Consider the following 6,456-nt stretch of genomic DNA (forward strand, 5'->3'; position numbering starts at 1 on the left):
CAACACTATATACAGGTGCTGGTCATAAAATTAGAATATCATGACAAAGTTGATTTATTTCAGTAATTCCATTCAAAAAGTGAAACTTGTATATTAGATTCATTCATTACACACAGACTGATGTATTTCAAATGTTTATTTCTTTAATGTTGATGATTATAACTGACAACTAATGAAAGTCCCAAATTCAGTATCTCAGGAAATTAGAATATTGTGAAAGGTTCAATATTGAAGACACCTGGTGCCACACTCTAATCAGCTAATTAACTCAAAACACCTGCAAAAGCTTTAAATGGTCTCTCAGTATAGTTCTGTAGGCTACACAATCATGGGGAAGACTGCTGACTTGACAGTTGTCCAAAAGACGACCATTGACACCTTGCACAAGGAGGCAAGACACAAAAGGTCATTGCTAAAGAGGCTGGCTGTTTACAGAGCTCGGTGTCCAAGCACATTAATAGAGAGGCGAAGGGAAGGACAAGATGTGGTAGAAAAAAGTGTTCAAGCAATAGGGATAACCGCACCCAGGAGAGGATTGTGAAACAAAACCCATTCAAAAATGTGGGGGAGATTCACAAAGAGTGGACTGCAGCTGGAGTCAGTGCTTCAAGAACCACCAAGCACAGACGTATGCAAGACATGGGTTTCAGCTGTCGCATTCCTTGTATCAAGCCACTCTTGAACAAGAGACAGCGTCAGAAGCGTCTCGCCTTTGGACTGCTGCTGAGTGGTCCAAAGTTATGTTCTCTGATAAAGTAAATTTTGCATTTTCCTTTGGAAATCAAGGTCCCAGAGTCTGGAGAAAGAGAGGAGAGGCACAGAATCCACGTTGCGTGAGGTCCAGTGTAAAGTTTCCACAGTCAGTGATGGTTTGGGGTGCCGTGTCATCTGCTGGTGTTGGTCCATTGTGTTTTCTGAGGTCCAAGGTCAATGCAACCGTCTACCAGGAAGTTTTAGAGCACTTCATGCTTCTTGCTGCTGACGAACTTTATGGAGATGCAGATTTCATTTTCCAACAGGACCTGGCACCTGCACACAGTGCCAAAGCTACAGTACCTGGTTTAAAGACCATGGTATCCCTGTTCTTGATTGGCCAGCAAACTCGCCTGACCTTAACCCCATAGAAAATCTATGGGGTATTGTGAAGAGGAAGATGCAATACGCCAGACCCAACAATTCAGAAGAGATGAAGGCCACTATCAGAGCAACATGGGCTCTCATAACACCTGAGCAGTGCCACAGACTGATCAACTCCATGCCACGCTGCATTGCTGCAGTAATCCAGGCCAAAGGAGCCCCGACTAAATATTGAGTGCTGTACATGCTCATACTTTTCATGTTCATACCTTTCAGTTGGCCAACATTTCTAAAAATCCTTTTTTTGCATTGGTCTTAATTGATATTCTAATTTTCCGAGATACTGAATTTGGGACTTTCATTAGTTGTCAGTTATAATCATCAACATTAAAAGAAATAAACATTTGATTAAACATCAGTCTGTGTGTAATAAATGAATCTAACATACAAGTTTCACTTTTTGAATGGAATTACTGAAATAAATCAACTTTGTCATGATATTCTAATTTTATGACCAGCACCTGTATATACACAACAAACCCTCCCTTGCCCCTGTAACATAACAAACAACAACAAATAACAACAATGAATTAAACACGGAAAATGGCAATGATATTGAACTTGAGTCCGAGTGTACAACTGTCCTGAATGCAGATGACTTGTCAACTGATAAGAGATGCGTTTCTTTTTCCCGGATTAAATGGAGCAACCTTACCATGAATCCTCGGCGTGTGGTGGATGATGTAATCCAACCCCGGGGTCTCTGGTGATGAGGGAATTGAAGTCGGTCTGGCGGAATGAAAACAAACTGGTGCAAAAATGCGATGTGGAAAAACAGCAGGTAAATTGATTCGTGGTGGTGAAAAATGGTCTCCATCTTTCTCCTCTCTCCTCCTCCTAGTTTCCTCCTGATTGCTTAAATAGTACTGCCGGATGTAATTGATCGTTAACAGGTGTTTTCCAATTTGGGGCTGCGGTCTCTTTCCATTATCCATCCCCCTTGTAATTTACAGGGACGACATTTACTGATGCACACAAACAGCAAATGGGACGATGGAAACAAAACGTACTCAGTACAAACATTGAACAACACTATTACTATGTAGCCCCGCTACAAGGGGAAATCATTTTCAGCATCCTAATGTTGTGGATGATATTTGTTTGTTTTAACATCTGCGTTGAAAAAAAAAAAAGAGTTAGCACACTCTCTCCTATCTGGCCACTCTTGTGGGTGGTCAGGGGGTGCTCATTTGACAGAAGTAATGGCAGACAACATCAGCTAATGGTGGACTCTGAAGGTTTAGAGGGCCCGTGTGGTCTTGGTGATTTCTCCAAAAATGTTTCACTTCAGTCAAACACTGATGTGATATGATGAGTGCCACTAGATTTGAAACTGAGTGCTTGGCTTGTGATCTTACATTATGTAGAGACAATCGCATGTCATGATTTGGTTTCATTTCATTTTGGGTGGACCAATTTGGGGTCCAGTGTGTTTTAAATTTTGGAGCATGGCGATTCCAGTTCCTTGTTGGAATTTATCTCATTAATTATCTTTTTCAGTACAATTTTGTTTTTTCACAAGTGCTGCCATTTTGTGGAGGGGTTGCTACCGTACTGCTTGGAAGTCACTGTGCAGTCAGTATAAACGTGACCCATCCTAAATCATCCAAGTGAATGTTGTGAAGCGACCACCACATCCACATTACTATGTTTTTATTTAAAAGGGCACTATTAAACAAAATTATGTAGTGTTTTCACATTGTTTATGGAAGTATCTGTCTGCACTAAAATGACCAAAACAATAAAAAAAAGCATTAGCCTTGAGGAGTTTCTCGCAAGACTGTAGTGACCAGTAGTTTCCCTTTTATGCATGTATGCAGCACTCAAGCTGCACAACACATAATTTAGATGCATGCAGGTTGTGTAGCCTGGCCAGGACGCCCACAGAATGGAAGGACCAGGGGAGAAAACATCGATGAGGCAATACCTCCCCAGGGACACTAGAGGGCAGCTCTGGCACCATGGGTTCCTGCAGGGCATGCTGGGAGATGGAGTTTAGCACAGCTCTGCTGAGTCCTAAAATGGACTTCCACCACATCTGGGAGTGATTCCAGGGAACCTTGATGAGCCACCTGGAACACTCCCAGGACCTATAAAGGCGCCAGTCACCACCACTTAATGGCCTGAGTCGGGAGGAAGTGGAAGAAGATCATGATGAAGAGTGGAGGTGGAAGGACTGGCAAAGAGAAGGGACTGTGATGATGTATGGACTATGGAGTGAAGAAGAAAGGCTTCCCGGACTCTACAAAAAATGTGTGCTGTGTGGTGCAAGGTTATTATAGTTAACAAAAACTAAAATCAAAACTGAAACTATTATTAAAAAAACATTTTCGTAAACTGAAATAAAATAATTAACAAAACCGAAATGAAAAACTAAAACTAAACGAAACTATTAAAGTAGCTGGAAAGACTAACTGAAATAAAATAATAATTTACAAAAATATTTTTTGTTTTAGTTTTTGAGTGAATATTCTTGCCGTTATTCTTTAACCCTTGTAAGTTTTACATTGTAACTCTAAAACAGAAAGTCATCCACCATGAGCCATCCCCGCACATATTCATCCAATGTATGGTGGCTGGTGACGGAGGGCGGCTGTTCACACAGCATTTGCGGAGACAGAGCAAGCTGAGTGTGGGTGTGTAAAGCGTGTGAAATAGAAAGCAATTTGCGTGCCGCCTTTCTTTGCACTTGTTGTGTATCAAGATGTACAGTAATTCAAATAGCTGAAATCAGAATGTGCTGGTCAACAAAAACTTTACTGTATGGACAGAAAAATCACGAGTGAGTGACGTTTTAGTTTATTTCTCAGGTGTCTGCTTTTTATTGACAGCAATTCACCTGCCACTTAGCACAGGAGAAATTGTTTTTCTCGAAGTATAAAGATAGTATAGTAATCATGAAAAAATATGACCTTGATATTTTGATGAATCTTGACGTTACAGACCTCCCAAAGTCCAAAAATACTGTTTTTTGGAATTGTGTGTGTGTGTGTGCGCGCACCTGTGTGTGTGTGTGTGTAAACATGTTAACTCAAAACGCAACTAAATAGATGGATGAAATTCGGCATGTGGTTGTTACACCACAATTGTAGATCTGTATTAACCTTTGGGCCAAATCCATCACCCGGAAGTGGTACTTTACCTGAACACATACGATTTTTTTTTAATTTATGCAGCTGCAAAGTCCAATTTATTCAACATTACTTTTATAATAATTGTTCAATATATTATTAATTTGATTTGTTGGTGATAGTTCCTTAATGTACATAATATAAAAATATAATCATTGTCTTGCGGTTTACTCCTCAAATATCCATCCCCATATCTGAGTATACAAGAAAGTCAAGGGGAGACCACTCCCGATTTTTGGAAATAAAACGGCACTGATCGAGAGACTGACTAGGTCATCATACAAGATCAGCATATTGTTGCTGACCAATCACTTTTGCTTTAAAAACATTGTTTAACAACGAAGCAATACAAACAAAGGTAGAGAGTCTGACAAGTGATGAAAAACTAAACATAATAATGGGTTTTTGTATTTATTCTATATTAATTTATCTTTTTTACTTCATATTCACAACTTGAAATACCTGATATTGTGAAATAATCCATTAGAAGAATTATATTTTAAAATATCTGTCTCCCTTTTTTCCATGTTTTTCTCTCTCTCTCAAAATAGATAGTTGAAATATCATATTCTTTTTGTTCTTAACATCAGCCATATCATACATATTGCATATCAGAGAGTTTTCCTGCCTTACATTCAAACCTGCTGAGGTAGGCTCCAAGTTTCCTGTGATCCTGCTCTGGATAAACAGGTTTAGATAATGTATATATTGTTCTTAATCTCAGATGCTGTCTGTTATTTTGTGCTTGTCCGTATTTCTATTACTTGCTCTTGTCCTGCTCATTATGGGTTTAGAGTTCTTATGGTAGACTATTTAAGACTCACCACCTCTAACCTTCACACTACATGCTTGTTTTTCTTTGTTTCCCTCAATATAGCTAGGTGGGGTCTGCACACTCATTCAAGTCTAAGAGCCCTGTACTTCCTAAGCCCCTGTGATTTTCATGAGAAAATATTTAAAAAATTATACAATTGTGTAAAATTATCCATATTCAGTATCTAGTTTTGATTATGCTTGTTTTTATCAGACAAAAAACAAAACCAGATAGTAAACCAGGCAGTGTAGTAAGCGTCCACTAACATTAAACTCCTATCCAATCTGTTAAATGTATAGTTCTGTCTCATTCTGACACAAAACTAACTCCGTAGGCGCTCCATGCCATAATTACTAAAACTAAAACTGAAACTAATATATATAAAGATAAAATAGAAATGTCTTTGTGAAATAAAAACTAAACTAAAACTAAAAATACACGATGAAGGAAAACTAAAACTAAACTGAATTTCCAAGTAAGGTCAGAAAAAATATAGAAATAAAAACTAATATAAAAAGGCAAAACTATAATAACCTTGGTGTGGTGAACCTTGTGTCCCACCTGTCTGTGTACGCACCCCGGGCCAAAACAACAACCACCATGGGTCCGCTGTGGGAACTGCAGAATATAGTCTTACTTCCATGAAGGGTGATCAATCAGGAAATGAGACGTTGCCACATAATAAGCACAAACCAATCAGAGTTCTATCAGACTCCGCCTCTTTACCCATCCACATTGCAAGTCCAGGCCAGTGTGGCTATAACAGAGGATTTTCAAAAGTCACTTTTTTCAGGGGCTCCAAATATTGGCATAGTGTGGACAAAATGTGAGAGCAGAGACCAATGTCTGTGTCTGTGGTGTGGAGGGGGCCTGAGAAATCAGTGCGTTGTACTTTTGATTGTGTTCTTAACAAACAAATCCTGGCACAGCAGCTTTGGACTGCGACTTACAATTCTGATTTTGGGCTTGAGGACTGTGCTTTGACTTCTCAGTTATAAATCCTGGACCCATTCTGTTGTCCATCTCTTATTTTCTGGTTCCATTTTCTGCTTTGCTGTTTTTCACAAAACAAAACACATAAAATCATTCTAAGTTTCTTTAACAAACAATGATGACCAATATGTGCTGAGATTCCAGGTAAGGTTGTTCTACTCACCACTCGTATCGTGTTGCATGTGGACTGGCAGACGCAAGTAAGAATTCCTACTGGACCTTCCTGTCCACAGAGGGAGCACAATGGTCACAGAGGAAATGCTGCGGCACAAAGTGAATCACTCCCAACATCCAAAAATAAACGAGCACTCAATGGGTCGTCGAAGAAAATGAGAAAATGTAAAGTAGTACAAGAACAGAAATAAACAAGAGGATTCAAGG

This window comes from Erpetoichthys calabaricus, chromosome 16 (assembly GCF_900747795.2).
Source record: "Erpetoichthys calabaricus chromosome 16, fErpCal1.3, whole genome shotgun sequence".
NCBI lineage: Eukaryota > Metazoa > Chordata > Cladistia > Polypteriformes > Polypteridae > Erpetoichthys > Erpetoichthys calabaricus.